The sequence below is a fragment of the Sphaerodactylus townsendi genome, linkage group LG02 (assembly GCF_021028975.2).
Source record: "Sphaerodactylus townsendi isolate TG3544 linkage group LG02, MPM_Stown_v2.3, whole genome shotgun sequence".
NCBI lineage: Eukaryota > Metazoa > Chordata > Lepidosauria > Squamata > Sphaerodactylidae > Sphaerodactylus > Sphaerodactylus townsendi.
The window spans coordinates 84,085,423-84,101,043 of record NC_059426.1 but is presented as its reverse complement, the minus strand read 5'-3'; the positions used below and the strand labels follow the sequence as shown (position 1 = coordinate 84,101,043).

General features: G+C 41.6%; 1 protein-coding gene and 1 long non-coding RNA gene across 7 annotated transcripts in view; both read left to right on the top strand.

The window, feature by feature from the left end:
- The window catches only part of KCNC1 (potassium voltage-gated channel subfamily C member 1), a 162,613-nt gene that overhangs the window by 71,242 nt on the left and 75,750 nt on the right, over positions 1 to 15,621 (top strand). The gene's annotated exons all lie outside the window — the stretch shown is intronic.
- LOC125427310 lies at positions 128 to 3,649 on the top strand. Its single transcript, XR_007243661.1, has 2 exons — positions 128 to 192; positions 2,554 to 3,649. It is a non-coding gene; the product is annotated as an uncharacterized LOC125427310 (long non-coding RNA).

Here is a 15,621-nt window from a genome sequence, read left to right as displayed (position 1 = left end):
AATCAAATCTGGCTTGTCTGCCTATTTCTTGTTACACAAAGGTTGCACGTCCCCTTCTGTCCTGTCCATATGAAAGGGGCTGCAATAAACTGAATTCTGTCTTTCTGGTTTTCAATCCAGATAACCAGTTTCCAACATTCCTGAGTATTTGTTCTCAGAGAGGGAGAGAGATCTCTCTTTTACCTCTCCAGGGTAAAAAGATTTTTCATACAACTTATTCACTTTAAAAGGTTAAAAATGATTTTAACAAATATATTTGATTCTAATAAAATAGTGTTATAGTAAAATACATCTCATTATCATTTCAGTGTTCATTACAATATAGAAAAACACATTTTCAATTATCTGATTAAATCCCTTTCTATTCTAACCGTTGATTTCTTTATTGCTATGTTTATTTCATGTAGGCATCTTATATAGCTAGTTATGCCAAACAGGTCTATAAGATATGTCTTTTGTCACATCTTGGCCCTTAGTGACAATATCTTTCTTAGTGATGTAATCTTTTCTTGCCTGCATAACTGCCATGTAACTGCTGACAAGCTGGCCTAGAGAGAAACCCCTTTTTAATCTTTTGTTTCTATAAATCCATTTTTCTTTAATATAAAATACAATTTTTGGACATATGGTTCTCCAATCTCACAGTGGCATTATTGGATTTCAGGGCTTCAATCGGAATCCAGTACTTTCTAGTTCCAGGACAGCTAGAGGCTTTGTCTCTTGGTCTCTGACTGAATGGATAGTAAGGCAACTGGTAGCAGCATTACCTTTCGACATGAGGACTTGCACTTCAGCCTTTTGGTTTTGCCTTGACCAACCTGCTCCTTAAATAGGGACTGGGCTTTAAGGTTCTTTGATAAGCACAATGTCACAGAGAAACTCCCAAAACTGTCAGGGACATGCTGAGTTCCAAGCAGGAAAACAATCCTGTATGAAAGCAGCCTAAGTTTGACAATAATTTTTGGAACAGCTTCCTCCCACACGTGTAGGGTTGCCAGCTTTGGATTGTGAAGTGCTTGGAGACTTGGGGGATACAGTGTAGAGAAGACCAGATTTGGAAAGGGAAGAGACCTCAGTGCAGTATAATTCCAGAAAGTCCACCTTCCATCTTCTCCAGTGGAACTGAACTCTTTTACCTGGAGGCTCTCCAACCCTTCCCTTGCCATCCCAGAGTGGTGAACTTACCAAAAGCACTCTCCGGCAGTACAAAGCCTTCAAGGCCAAAGCAAAGATAGTCCAGGTGCAAATCTAACAGCAAAAGCACAAAAGCACAAAGATAACAGCATAACAAGCTTGATTCTCATGGTACCACCTTCTCTCAGCCCACCCCACAAACTTTTAGAGCCTGTAGACGTGTTTGGAATTCTGACACTTGATGATAATAAAGGTTAATAAAAATAATGATAATAAAGGTTCATAAAATGGCTACTACAGAACATGGGACCAACAAGCTGCAAAATGCCTGCCACCAGGAGGTCAGGCCAACCCACCACAGTCACAAGGCAGAGCCACCCCAGAAAATGTCAGAGAGTGAGGTTATCAATATACTAATAGCAAAGTCGGCCAAATCTGAGGATACATAAATCCAGCAACTAGAGCTGTGAACAGGCAAGACTGATTTTTTTCTACAAACCTGAACTGTGCCCCAGGTTTGCAGAAAAATCTGAAAACTTTTTAATGGGTGTGTGTGTGTGTGTGTGTGTGTGTGTGTGTGTGTGTGTGTGTGTGTGTGTGTGTGTGTGTGTGTGTGTGTGTGTGTTTAAAAATCCAAAATGATAAAAGGAGCAGCTGTAGTTTAACAAACAGATTCCCTCATTGGCTGTTGTTAGGCAACCACAGTATTCTAGGCTTAGTTCTCTCAGTAAAAGGCAGGGCAATCAAAAGCCCTTCTGGGCAAAAGCCCCTCCTGGCCATTTCTAAAAATACTTGGTGGGCAGCAGGAAAGGTGTCTGCAGGAGCCAAGGAGCCATGTTGGGGAATCCTGCCTTCAGACTTTTATTTTCACCATACCCTGCTTTACTCATCCCTGTTCTTTTATCATCTAATTCTCAACTGATAGTTTTACTCTTTCTTAACTCTCTTTCAACTTATACTTACCAGCCTCACTTTGTCAGTTTAAAGATTTATAATAATATATCGTAATTATAGAGTTTATATTGATCCTGTGATGCTTTTAATATTGCTTTATTCATTAACTTTAGTGCATATGGCTTTAGGAAAAGCCACAGACATCCTTGCCCAAAGAGCTTATAATGCAAATCACAGCATTGTGAGGCACAGTGGAGGGGACGGGCACAGAGAAAAGCGATTGTGAACATTTGCATAGTTTCTGGTTATATGTACTAAGGTTGTGGGATTTCATATTAAATTTAAGGTGTCATGGAAGAGTTGCATTTTGGAGCCAAATTTAAATGAAGAGAGAAGCTGAACATCTGGCCATACATGTGATCAGGGAGGATGTTCAAGAAAGAAGACAGACAGGAAAAAGTAGGTGATGTGATTTGAAAAAGCAAGAGCACTTGGCCAGCTGAGAATGACAGATTTGGAAAAAAGGAGGTCACGGACAAGGACACAATAAATTTTCATGGCAAAATTAATTGTATGCCAAAGTAGTAAGAGTACTATACCAAGAAAACTTTTTTGGGGGGTAAGCACCACTGAGTAAACTTGAGTAGGGTCTGAATAAAGGATTGTAATGAAAGGGAGTTAGTAGAGGATGTTGAAGAGCTAAGAGACTGAAGACCAACAAACATTTCAGTCTTCAAAAAAAGGATGATGCAGGAAACTGCACAGTAATCAAACTGATCTGTTTACCAGAAGATACTAGAACAGATTCAGTCTCTAATCATTTGGAAAACAGGTCAGTGATTAGTAGATGCCTGTGAGGATTTGTCAGGAATAAATCTTGAGTTACTTGCTTAGTGGGTTGTGGGGAAGCTGTGATTTGTGCAAATGCAATGTTTTGTTTAGTCAATTGGCTTAATATGGGCAAGGTGATAGTATATCTGCGTGGTGGGAGAACTGTACTCAAGGTGTACTTATCAATAAAATTTTATCAGTCTGGACTGAGAACAGGAGTACTGCAGCACTCTGTCTTGGGCCTGGTGTTCTTCAATATGACTTGGCTAAAGGGGTGTTTGAACTCCTTAACAAGTTTGTAGATGACACAACACTGGGAGGGATAGCTAATATCTTAGAAGGAAAAAAATACAGTTCAAAACTGAAAATTAACAAAATAAATTTCCACAAAGGCAAGTGCTAAGTTTTGTATTTAGGAAAAAAGATTTAAAGGTATAAAATGAGGGGTACCTGGCTTGACAGTAGTATATGCGAAAAGACTCTTGGAACTGCAGACAATCATAATCTGAACAAAAATCAGCAACATGACGTAGCTGTAAAAAAGCTTATGCAATTTTAGGTGCATTAATAGAAATAATCAGAGTCATGAGAAGTGATTGTTCTACTGTATTTTGGTTAATCAGACTTCATCTAGAATTCCATGTCTAGTTCTAAGCAAAAAGAAAAAATATACATGCCCTGGAACAAGCTCGATGAAGGATGACAAAAATGATCCATCGATGGTCAAAAAGAAAAAGAAGAGGGACTCAGGCCTGCCCTTAAACAGGCTTCTTACCTCTCCCCCAAATTTATCATACAGAAAGTAGCATCCTGCTACTTGGTTCATCCTTCTGCTTCTGTGGCAAACTGCTTTCCTTCTCCAGCCTGAGTTGTGGATTCAGGAGCAGAAAATTTGAGGGGACAAGGCATGTTTTTCTAGTAGAAGAGAAGACTGAGGGGAAACATAATAGCACTCTTCAAATATCTGCAGGCCTTCCACATGGATGAGGGTAAAATCTTGCTCTGTACTGCTCCAGAAGGCAAATTAGATCTGCTGAGATTCATGACTAGAGGGTAGATGCCAACTGAATATTTACGAGAAATAAAGTTTATTTTTTTTACATTAGTTTTATATCCCACCCTTCCCCCTATGGGCTATGGGGGGCTAACATTTAAAATACAGAATCAATTTAAAATCAGTAAACCAGAACACAATTTACTCAATTCTACAGCACCAACTACTATGAAACACCAAGGGGAAAAGGTTGGATGACATCTAATAAAAGATGGAAAATGGCAGAGAACGGTGGAAGGGGAGGCTGAGATTGAAAATTGTAGTTGCCTCAACCGTATCCCTGGTGGATCAGCTCCATCTTCAGGCCCTGAGGAACTGTGCTAATTCCTGCAGGAGCTAGGTCTCACTAGGTAGAGTGTTCCACCAGGCTGGGGCCAGGGCAGAGAATGCCCTGGCCCTGATTGAGGTAAGTTGGATATCTTTTGGACCAGGAACAAACAGTAGGGTTTCATTCACTAAGTGGATGACCTTTAGGGGACATAGAGGGAGAGACGATCCTATACGTTTGCTGACCCCAGACTGTTTAGGGCCTTGACAGTAAGTTCCTACACCTTGAACCTGATACAGTACTTCACCTGGAGCTAGTGCAGTTGGCAGAGCATCGGTATAATATGGGCCCACCACAGGGTTCCCTTGAGGACCCTCGCAGCTAGAGTTTCCAGAGCAAGCCCAAGGGCAGCCCTTTGTAGAGCGAGTTGCAGTAATCAAGTCTAGAAGTGACCCTTGCATAGATCACTGTGGCTTGCTCTGTCTGGGACAGGTAGGACACCAGTTGTTTCACTTGGTGAAGGTGATAAAATGCCATACAAGCTACCTGTGCCACCTGGACCTCCAATGACAAGGAAGCATAAAAAACCAGCAACTGGTACTCCCCACTTGGCCCTTCCCAGCCCAGCCACAGGACTACCGTCTTCAATGGATTTAACTTCTAATGATAAGAACAGTTCAACATAGGAACTGGTTACCTATGGTTAGTGGTTGGCAGGCTATCCCTTCCCAGAAGTTTTCATGCAGAAGCTGGACAATACCTGTTGGGGATATTCTAGTTTTTAGTATCCTGCACTGACCAGGTTTGGATTTAATGGCATATCAGGCCCCTTCAGACTCTACGATTAGGTGTGGGAAGCCTGTAGAAAGATGTGAAACTAAAGACAATGAGTTTATCTCAACGTACTTAACATACTTTTATCTCTAAACATATGAATACTTTATATTAATCTGAAATATTGACTATTCTCTGGTTCTATATTCAGCATCACATCATATAGCAAGGTTGATGCTTCTTCATGGGCCAGTCCTAAGTCATACTGGCACCATTTGAAATGGTGAATCATTGGGATAAGCAGAGGTTGCATTACCTTTCGAGTAGGGTCAGGTCCCTGAGGGCTCATGTCACCAGAATGGAAAGGATAAACATCACCTCCCCAAGTCACCAGGTTTCTCACTTTCACAGAGGTGTACCATGGGGGGGGGCATTTTCCCCAGGTGCTGGTCACCTGGGTCACATGAGGAATGCATTTTGGCCACCTCTCCCTCCCCCTTCCTAAAGGCCAGGGAGGCTCCCTTAGGCTCGAGCCTGTATATATATATAAATCAGTTCTCATCTCCTCACAACTTCTATTCATCACATCCAACTAAAACAAAAATAGAACTGAAGTAGGGCTATTCAAATACTGGCTGATTTAAATTAGTTGTGACTAAGAGAGCACTGGAGTCATCAAGGGTACGTGACATGCTTTGTACTCACTTCAGAGTTGTCCCTGGGTGTAGTTTTCATTTATTTCCATATTAGTCATTGACTCATAAAAAGAAGAAAATACTGCATTTGGAGGCAACACTGGTGGGTTCACAAGTCTACCCATTACATCAGCTGACTTGATCTTCATCAACAGACATCCCATGAGGGAAATGCAGTACACTTCTGTCTGCAGTGTATATTGTACTCCTCTCACCACACACATACAGATTCTTGCAATGTATGGTCCACAATATCCTGATTATAGTTATGGGTGTTTTGCTAGCCACACATAAAAGACAATGATCCATGTCTGTCCTTTGGTTAAGGTGTTCTTCTATGGCCAGTTAAAAGAGCTTAAATGTTTTTCAAGTGGCTTTCCATTCTACCCAGCATTGCCTCTCTGGAACTCTAATATGTCTAAATCCCAGCAGCTGGCTTGGTGGAGTTGGCCTAGGACTAGAGATGGGAAAGGGTTAAGATGCTTTCAATGTAATTCTTAACAGAGTTAACAGTGAGAGGTCAGGTCAATGAAGGGCTTTTAGAAGGGCTTAGGGTTGAATTATTTGTCTTTTTCAGGGTTCTGTTAAAACATGTTCTTGAAAAATTAGCCACCAAGACTCTTGTTTTCATACTTTATATCACTCTGTAAAGATAATTTTGAGCACAAGGACAACTGTTTGTTAGAGCTACATTTTAGAAAGTTCCAATTATGGTGTATACAGGGGGAAATATCATCAGAAGCCAAATTATTTTAATAGACATAATCAACATAATTAAGATATAATCAATCCATCAAGCCAATTATAATTTATGTGCACTTGAAGTTCTGTATATTTCCATGTCTCAGTTGCTTGATGATATGATAGTTATACTTTAAAATATACTTAATATAATATTCTTGTCTTCCGTAGTTTTCATGTCCCCACCACCAAATCTGAAGAGAAATTGTAAACACTGTACTACGACTTCCTCTGAAAGACTTCATTGTTTTTCAAACATCACAAAAGTGTTACACATATGTGGGTTTGGTGGGTGGGGGACACCACAAGTGCTGATAATAGGTAGACTCTATCCCGCAGGAAAAAAAGGAATCATATATACAGATGACTGGTATAAAAAGGTTAGGGAGCCACTGATGCACCTGACATCGGTCCCTTGCTGGGGGTGGTGATATCACCATCAGATGGGTGTAAGTATCATATGCGGAGTATGCCTTGGAATCATATCTACACTGTTCGTCCAAGAGACCACTCCAAGGGGCTCTGACCCTACAAGGCAATAACTGTCATTGGTGTTTTGGCCACAACAATGCACGCTGCAGTGGGGTGATGGGAATTCAATCCGGATTGTACTTGTATTCTCTGCATCCTTCATCCATAGGAGTGGTGACATACCAGTATGGTATCATGTAGATAGTTATTTTTGAGTCACTGTGTCTCTCATCCCTTAAATACTATCCATATCTACTAACACATTTGTAATCAGAGCCAAGGTTGTTGATAAAATGCAAAGAGGGACATAGGTGCAACAATTCCAGTGTGAGTCAGAGACACCCCCACCACCACCACCACTTTGTTTAACTGTGTGGAGTACATTGTCCTTGCAGCTGTTTGTGTTATGACATGGAATATCTGTAAGGGTTTTGAGCAAAGTTGTGTTAGGGAAATTATGCAGCAGTGTCTGTTTTCTCACTCAGGTATATGTGCTCAACACCATGCTGGTGTCTTTCCCACCACTTAAATGAAACGTCCTAAGTTTGTATGCCATGGTCATGAGAGATATAACCCGTTGTCATATGCCATAGCATCTGAACTTTGTTTCTTGGCTGGGGTTTCTACGGTACATAGTAGGCTATGCTTGGGTCCCTGGCTGCTGGGGAGGACTCTGCTGACATCAGTAGAGGATCCACTGTTCAGAGCACTTTGGGAGTCAACTAATTCTCATCCTACCCATGACATTTCCGGATCCTATCCAGTGTAGCAACTATGCCAGTATATTTCTGAACCACAGTGGTAAGGCTTGTAGTCAGCGTATCTCCAGGCATACTGACATATCTTTACAATACAGAAGCATACATCTAAGATGTTCTGGAATAACATTATGTCTTCATTCTATATACTTTCAGCTCAGTGTTTAGGCTTGTACTAAGCAGCTGTCATTCTTCCTTGTTGTGGATGTCATTATGTATTCCTCAGATTTTTGAGGTTCTCTTCAAAACTGCCTCTCTTCTTCCAGTGTCCTCTCTCTGACTTGTTTCATAGCTGGAATCCTATTCACTTCCTAATCTGCACTTCAGGACAGTGCTCCTGATATTTTCTTTCCTCATTAATTTTTATAGTTACATCATTAAGATTGTACCTACTAAGCATGATACCCCCATAGAAGTCCTTTCACAACTTTTGTAAGCTGCAGTTGAAATCTATTATAAACAAAAAAGTGTTTCGCTTCATTTCTAAGAAAAGGTTTGGCATTAAAGCTAGAATTGATGGAAATTATTAGTCTGTCTGGGACAAGTCAATGCACTGTATGGATGCCAGGATTTTTTCAAAATAAAACTGATGAGTTAAAATGTCATGACAGTCCCTTGCATTAGGAAGGGTATGACAGGTATCTTTATCTTACTATTGTAAGATTTCTAGACCTTTAAAATGCTTTTATTTGTCTTATAATTTTGTTTTGATTATTTTAACCTCAGTAATGAAAAGGAAAAGGTTTCTGACTGTAATAATAAGTCAATTTCAAGCAGTTTCACAAATACCTTTAATTTTAAAGTTATCTATCACTAGTTACTTCATTTCACAGTTTTGCTGCATAGAATTGAAACATACTGATCAGTAGGTGCTTACCAAAAAAAAAGAAAAACCTAAATGACCGTGCTTGCTTCTCTGCCCTTGGAGGAGACATATAAGTGAGATAAGGAGGTAAAGAGAGTGGCAGATGAAGGGTTAAGGTTCCCATGGTTGCCGGGCCAAGAGTCTCTGTTACATGAATACTGGCTCCAGCCATTATTTCATTATTTGACCAGGATGGAAAGGCACACAGCTGTATCGCCATCTAGGCACCTGATCACAGCAGCAAAATACTAAGCAAGAAGCCTGTTTTACATCTCTGCCTAATAGTATTATAGAATAGTATTATTACTATTACATTTCACCTTGGTCTATTTTAGTGATCAAGTATGCATTATTTTAATGTCTGGAGCCTTTCTGTACATTTAATATTATTTTACCATTGAAGACGGCGAATGAGCTGAAAAACATTTTGTCATGGTCAATAATGGTCCTTTGTATTTATGCAACTTTGTGAAGCTATAATTTGTGATAGTATATGTGCTTTAAAGGAATAGGAATATACTTGTTTAGATGTATGCTTTTAACTGATATATATTCAGCCCATACAATTCCATTGTCTTACCCTTTTCGGTTCTTAATTCAGGTCATTTGGGGTTATTTCCCTTTTCCTTTCTTGCTAAGGGTCTAAAACTTCAGCCAGTAGGTCCTGGTGAAAAGCTAGGTGAGAAACAGGGAAGAGTGGCCAGAACACTTTCTCCTGTCCTGCTCTGGAGCCCACAACCGTTTTTATCCTCCCTATTTTTGCTGTTGGGCCTTTCTCCACTTACCTTAAGCCCCGCGCTACTCGAGGAGAGTAGTGCGGGGTCCCTCAGCACTCCCCACTGAGAGGGGCGGCGACAGCGCAGCCGCCCCGAAGCTGCTGCTGTCGCACCCCTCAGCGCACAGCATCCCAGGCGCTCTTCTTAACGGCGCCTTTTGATGGCCCCACACAGAGCGCTGGGTCGTGGGGACGGCCGGGCGCGCGCCTGGGATGCTGTGCGCTGAGAGCAGCGCGAGGCATAGAGGGGAACGACGAGAGTGGGGAAAGGCCTTTTGTTGTTCTAAGAATAGATGGTGGTAGGTTTTTTTAAAAAAATTCTTAAGGGTATGTGCATTGATAGTGCTTTTGCCTGTGATGATACTTCTTAAAAAACTGTTCACTCAGAGGAGACAGGAGTGAAGAAATCTTTACCTTCACTGATTGCTTCACTTTTAGTTCTTTAGTGCACACTGAAAGACTGCTGTTGCAGCACTGGAATTTAAAAAAAAATCACTACAGACTCAGCCACAAGGACAAACATTGAGAACAAAGGTTTTCCGATGGCACTATGTGGATTATAATTGCATTATAACTAAGTAAAAGTAGCAGGTCAATTGTCAAGGACAGGGCTGATGTAGAAACCATAAAAAATATCCCAGAACTGTTCCGGGGCGGGCAGCACTGTGGCGCTGCAGCAGGGGTGCAGGGTGCGTGCATGCCCCGGATGCAGTTCCCCCTTGCTCCACCCCTGTGTATATAACATATTCTAGAGTAAGTTCTAGTCAGGTTTCAAAAATATTTGAGAAGGCACAGTATGATACAGGAAAACTACATAACAGTGCTGCAGCTGTTTCTTCCTGGGTTTGATTCCCCAGCTGTTTCTTCCTGGGTTTGATTCCCCACTCTGCCACTTGAGTTGTAGAGGTTTTTCTGGGGAATTCAGATTAGCCTGTGCACTCCCACACACGCCACCTGGGTGACCTTGGGCTAGTCACAGCTCTTCAGAGCTCTCTCAGTCCCACCCACCTCACAGGGTGTTTGTTGTGAGGGAGGAAGGGCAAGGAAATTGTAAGCCCCTTTGAGTCTCCTACAGGAGAGAAAGGGGAGATATAAATCCAAACTCCTCCTCCTCCTCCTCTTCTTCGTCTTCTTCTTCTTCACTTTTGTAGTGCATGATCTATTGCTATTGCTAGCCTAACAAATATAGCATTTGTGCACCCAGAATGCAAATGTATACATTATTTTTGTTCTATGCACAAGTTTGGCACCTGTACAGCTGAACATATAATTTAAATAGGGTTGCCATCTCTGGGGTGGGAAATACTTGGAGATTTTGGAGGTGGAGCCTGAGGAAGGTGGGATTTGGAGAGGGGAGGGTCTTCAGTAAGGTATAATGTCATACAGTCCACCATTTGCTCCAGGTGAACTGACCTGATTCCTGGAGTTATAATAGCAGGAGATCTCCAACCACCACCTGGAGGCTGCCAACCCTAGACTTAAGCCATATATTTATCAACATGCTGGTCCCCAGTTTCATTTATGAACTAGATACCTGTAAGTTCTTTCTTACAAATAGATGTGTATGTGCATTCACTGTAATGTGAACAGTGCCAGTATAACAGACAGCTTGATCATTTTGACATGGATAGCATTACTACTGTCAAGAATCTGTCATCCAGAAACCCAGGGGTCACATGATCTTTAAACACTGCAATGATCCTGGATATCCAATTTAAAAAGATGTAGCTATTTCAGGTCCACAGAATCCAACTTAACCTGTCTGGATGGAGGCTGAAACAAATTTTGAAAATGTGCAGTCTGAATTTGGAGTCTGCCAAGAGATTTTTTTGGCAGGCAGAAAAAGCACCAACTGATGTGTCCCAGTTACTTGGGGAAAAGGTAAGATTATAAACATTTTAAATAAACATTTTAAATAAATAAATATGCTGCTAAAATAATGGAACAGCTTGCATACATTTTAATATCCGATTTGGTAACTTTCCCTGATCTCTCTTGAGAACAGGAGAATGTACCTACATAAGTATTGCACAAGTGTTCCCATTAATAAATAACATGTTGCTGAAGGCAGATCTGTACTTGATTCTCTCTTGCTATATCACAGATATGGACCATAACACACGTATCAAACATTGATTTATATTATTATATTCTGTCACAAAAAAGATGTTAGTATGGTCAGTTGAGGTGCATCATTGAGAAAATTGTATGCTTCCATATGAGAATACAGTCCTGAATGAATATGAGAATTATTATTCATTTTTATCCTCTGCCTTTGTTAAAACCATTATTTTGTGCATTTTTCAGCATGGTACTTTGATAATTAAACTAAATGCCAAAATGTATTTATATTTTCAAACTGTCAAATGGATTGGGGGGAGCAGGGGTAGGTAGGCACTAGGACCCAGGCACAGCATTCTACAACAAGAAGGTCCAGCATGTTGAGTTCTGTGGTGGAGGAATACATGACCCTACTAACATCTTTTTCTGAGACAGACTATAGCATAGGAAACTACGTATAACTGGGTTTGAAAATGGAAAAGCCAACCTCACATCACTAGTTAGGAACTTGTAAGCCTCCAATATAAAAGGAAGGTGAAAAGAACATCCATAGTGTCTGAAGAAATAGGTTCTAGTCAATGTAAACTTATGCAGGAATAAAATAGAGTTTGTCATTAAGGTGCCTCAAGCTTCCTGTTACATAAAGCTCATTAGTTATTCTTTAGACATTCCTTGTTGTCGCTCAGCCTAACCTATCACATGCAGCAGTTGTTGTAATGCTAAATTAATGTCCCAGTTTCCTTCAAGCAAGGAAAGATACAAACGTAAATAAGTAAAATACAGGTTTTTCTAATTAACAGCTTTTTAATTGATTGCTTAAGCTGTTTTCAGATTTTCAATGTCAGCTCTCCAACTACTTGTGAGTAGTGAGCCTGCGAAACTCCAGTGAGCCTGCAAAACTAGAAAGTTCAGCATTTAGTGAGCCAGAAGTTATACAAGCCTTGGCTACACGGATAATGCTCAATTAACCAAAATATTGCCCAGAAAATTCTCTTCTCTTCCCTTAAGCTGCTATCAAGAACAAGTGATGCTAGTTTTAGAAAATGCAGGATTTATGACAAGTGAGGAAAAACTCAAAATATCTTCTTGGCCAAAAGAAAAAGATTTTAAAGAGATATTAACTCATTAGATTTACAGCTCCATCCAATGAGGTGTGTTGGAAGCAGCGCTGGTGCATTTGCCCTCCCCTAGGAACTTACTCCAGGAGAGGTGGCAGATGCATTGTCGGCCACCCATCCCTCAGCCCCATCCCACAAAACTTGGAAGTCTGGGCTGAGGCAAGGTTGCACTGGCATCCCTACTGGACTCCAGCATGGGTGGTCTAGCTGGGGCAATCCTGAGGCACAGCTGAAATTAGTTGGCTCCTTCCTGGGGTTTAAGGCTGGGAACATGCCCCCCCCCACCCTCACTCTTACACCACCCTTTTGGTGATGTAAGTCCTGTAAGGCCTGTGGGGCTTTTCAGCAGTGGGGGGTTTACAGAGCTGTTTATTGCTCTCTGTGCTGCCAAAAAGCTCTCTTGGGTTGATTCCCCACTGGCAATTAATCGTGTGGTACTTACATGAAAAAAACCAGGTTTCAGGAATGCCTCCCCACTGCTTGAGCAACGAAGAGGGTTTCTTACCATTTCTGGCATTCGTTCCCCCCCTTATCCCACGTCCTGGCAGAACCTGCATGAAAGTACAACATTTCCTCTTAACACGTTTTCTTTCCAGTTTCAAGGGGAAGAACGGGGGGTCTAATCTTTATTTAAAATTCCTGCCGTGGAGTGTGACACAAATGCCAACAACCAATCAGCAATTGGCGGGTGCTGAACATTTCACCTTGGGGTCAGCAAGCGCATGCACGAGGAGATGTGAACTGGTCAACCGTTGCCACAGGAGATCAAGCAGCCACTTAAACTATTAGCCGTTCACCCTTCCAAATGGGCGAAAACCTGTTTATTCACCTAAACGCTTAAACGTTCAGCCTTGCAAACGAGTGACCCTCAGGTTACAAGTATCTTGGAAGAATTTCCTCGGACGTGTTACCATTCTAACATCATCACGTCATGCTGTGATCACATTTTTTGCGGGGGGGGAAAGGACCCACCCCAACACGCCACGCCAGCCAATCAGGAGAGACGCAAAATGGAGATCAATTTGTAGTGGGGATTGCTGCATTTCTGGAACCTGAGATAGGCCTACATGTCTTCGCTGAATACATGCTGCATTGGGGAGGTTGAAACCCCAATGAAAAGGTGCCATTTATTTTTAAACTTGGTTTTATCTAGATTTAATTTCCAGTGGGGAATTGCCCTTGGAGACAGCAGGACAGCGCCACACTGGTGCCACTGCCTTTAGCTTTGGATGGAACTGCCTGACAGCAAGCAGGAGGAAAAAAGTAAAGCTGTAGCCTAGGGATTTGAAATCTGTAACTGAATCTGAGTTCTGGATATCAGCACTGAAAAGTGGGTTAAATTTTTCAGTAAATCCCACAGTTAAAAAGAGTATGTTCAACCCCTTGTAAATCAATTAAAATTAGTAAAGGGGTTAAAGGTGATTGTTGGATTTGTGGATTTATATATATGTAATAGAGATGTTGTCAAGCCAAAGAATACTGAGAAATGATTTCTAGAACTGTTTCTCGATTAATGGGAAAAGTATTACCTTTCTTCACTAAATGTTTCCTGCTGAATTATGAAGAGTTTCTTCCTGAAGATAGTCAACAGTTTGCTTTAAATGCTGTAACCTCTGCAAGATTAGCCTTTGCTAGATGCTGGAAAAGGAACATAACTCCAAATAAAATGTGTACACAAATAAATGTGTACAGCTGAGTAAACTAACCTGTATGTTGTATGGTAAAAAGTTAGATACATTTGATAAATGGAATGGTATTCTGACTAGGATGGTGAATTGAACCTTAAATCTGTATGATTTGTTTATAGAACTGAAAATGAACTTGTAAAGTTTTCTATCCAGCTTTCTGTTCACTACAGTCAGTGTGGTGTAGCAGTTGCTGCCTGAGGGTGGATCACTTCTTGTGTGAGGCCCCTCTATAATGACACACATCACACCATTGCTGGGTTAATAAATTGGCCAAAGCCATTTTATTGAGCAGAAGCGTGAGGCTAAGCATGGGTCTGGATCTGGTCATGCGGGTACGTGCTACAGCTCAGCAGGGCAGGTGCCTGATCCCGAGATTCTATCTATTGTGGGGCTCTGCCGGGCAGCCCCTCCTGGCTAGAGATGTTCCCCCTTTCGGCCCGGTTCGACAGGGCGGTCGCCTCTTGTCGCTGTTGCCATTCCCAAGGGGAAGGCGCGGCTCCCCAGCCCCCTTCCCCTTGCCCTTCCAGATCAATACCCATGCGCCAAACCTCCGCGAACTAGGCTATGACATAACATCATGCATTAACATATAAAAGTAGGGTGAGGTGGGTGGGCAAATCGTTGACCGGCGAGCACATGGCCTGAACAAAGGAGGGCAAGCCCCTTTAAAGCCTCGGCTCACTCCTCCTTTCTTCTGGTGATGCTGCCCCTTCCCATAGTGGCTCCCTTTCCAGTTCCGCCCTTGTCTGGGCAGTGTCAGCTGGGCTCATTCCAACCCTCACCCCGATCAGCAGCTCCACCTCGTGGTAATTCACATGCGCCTTTTAACAGAGGTAGACTCTAATCTTGCGAACCAGGTTTGATTCCCTACTTCTCCATATTAAGTCTGCTCAGTGACCTTGGGCTAGTTACAATTCTGTCACAACTCTGTCACCCCTACCTACCTCACAAGGTATCTGTTGTGGGGAGGGGTACGGAAAGTAATTGTAAACCATTTTGAGACTCCTTGAACGAAGAGAAAAGGAGGGTATTAAAACCAACCTTCTTCAATAATTTTTATTTTATTTTAAAAGAACAAAAAATGATAATAATACTGGAACTTGACAGCCTCTCTTTTCTCCCAGTGATAACAACCATGCACAAATATTTGTTGTATCCTCTTCTGTGCCAGTAAGACATAGTTTCAGATGCACTGCTGAATATGTAACCTTGTCAGGATGGGTGAAGATGTAAACCAGAATAACCTTGCTTTTTGAATTAATTCCATCAATAGGTTGCATCGACAGCATTCTTTTTTATGGAACCTTGTAGTTCATCATCTTTTGGTTGTAAACAGTCAGTCATGGATATAAACAGTTATGTAAACAGCTCAGTGCCATAAAATACAATAGAATGGTAGCCGCAGCAGAAGGCTTTTAAACCAATCCAGTATTAAGCAACAGTAAACATTATTACAATGACAAGACCAAAAAAAACCCCAAGCACACAGCCATT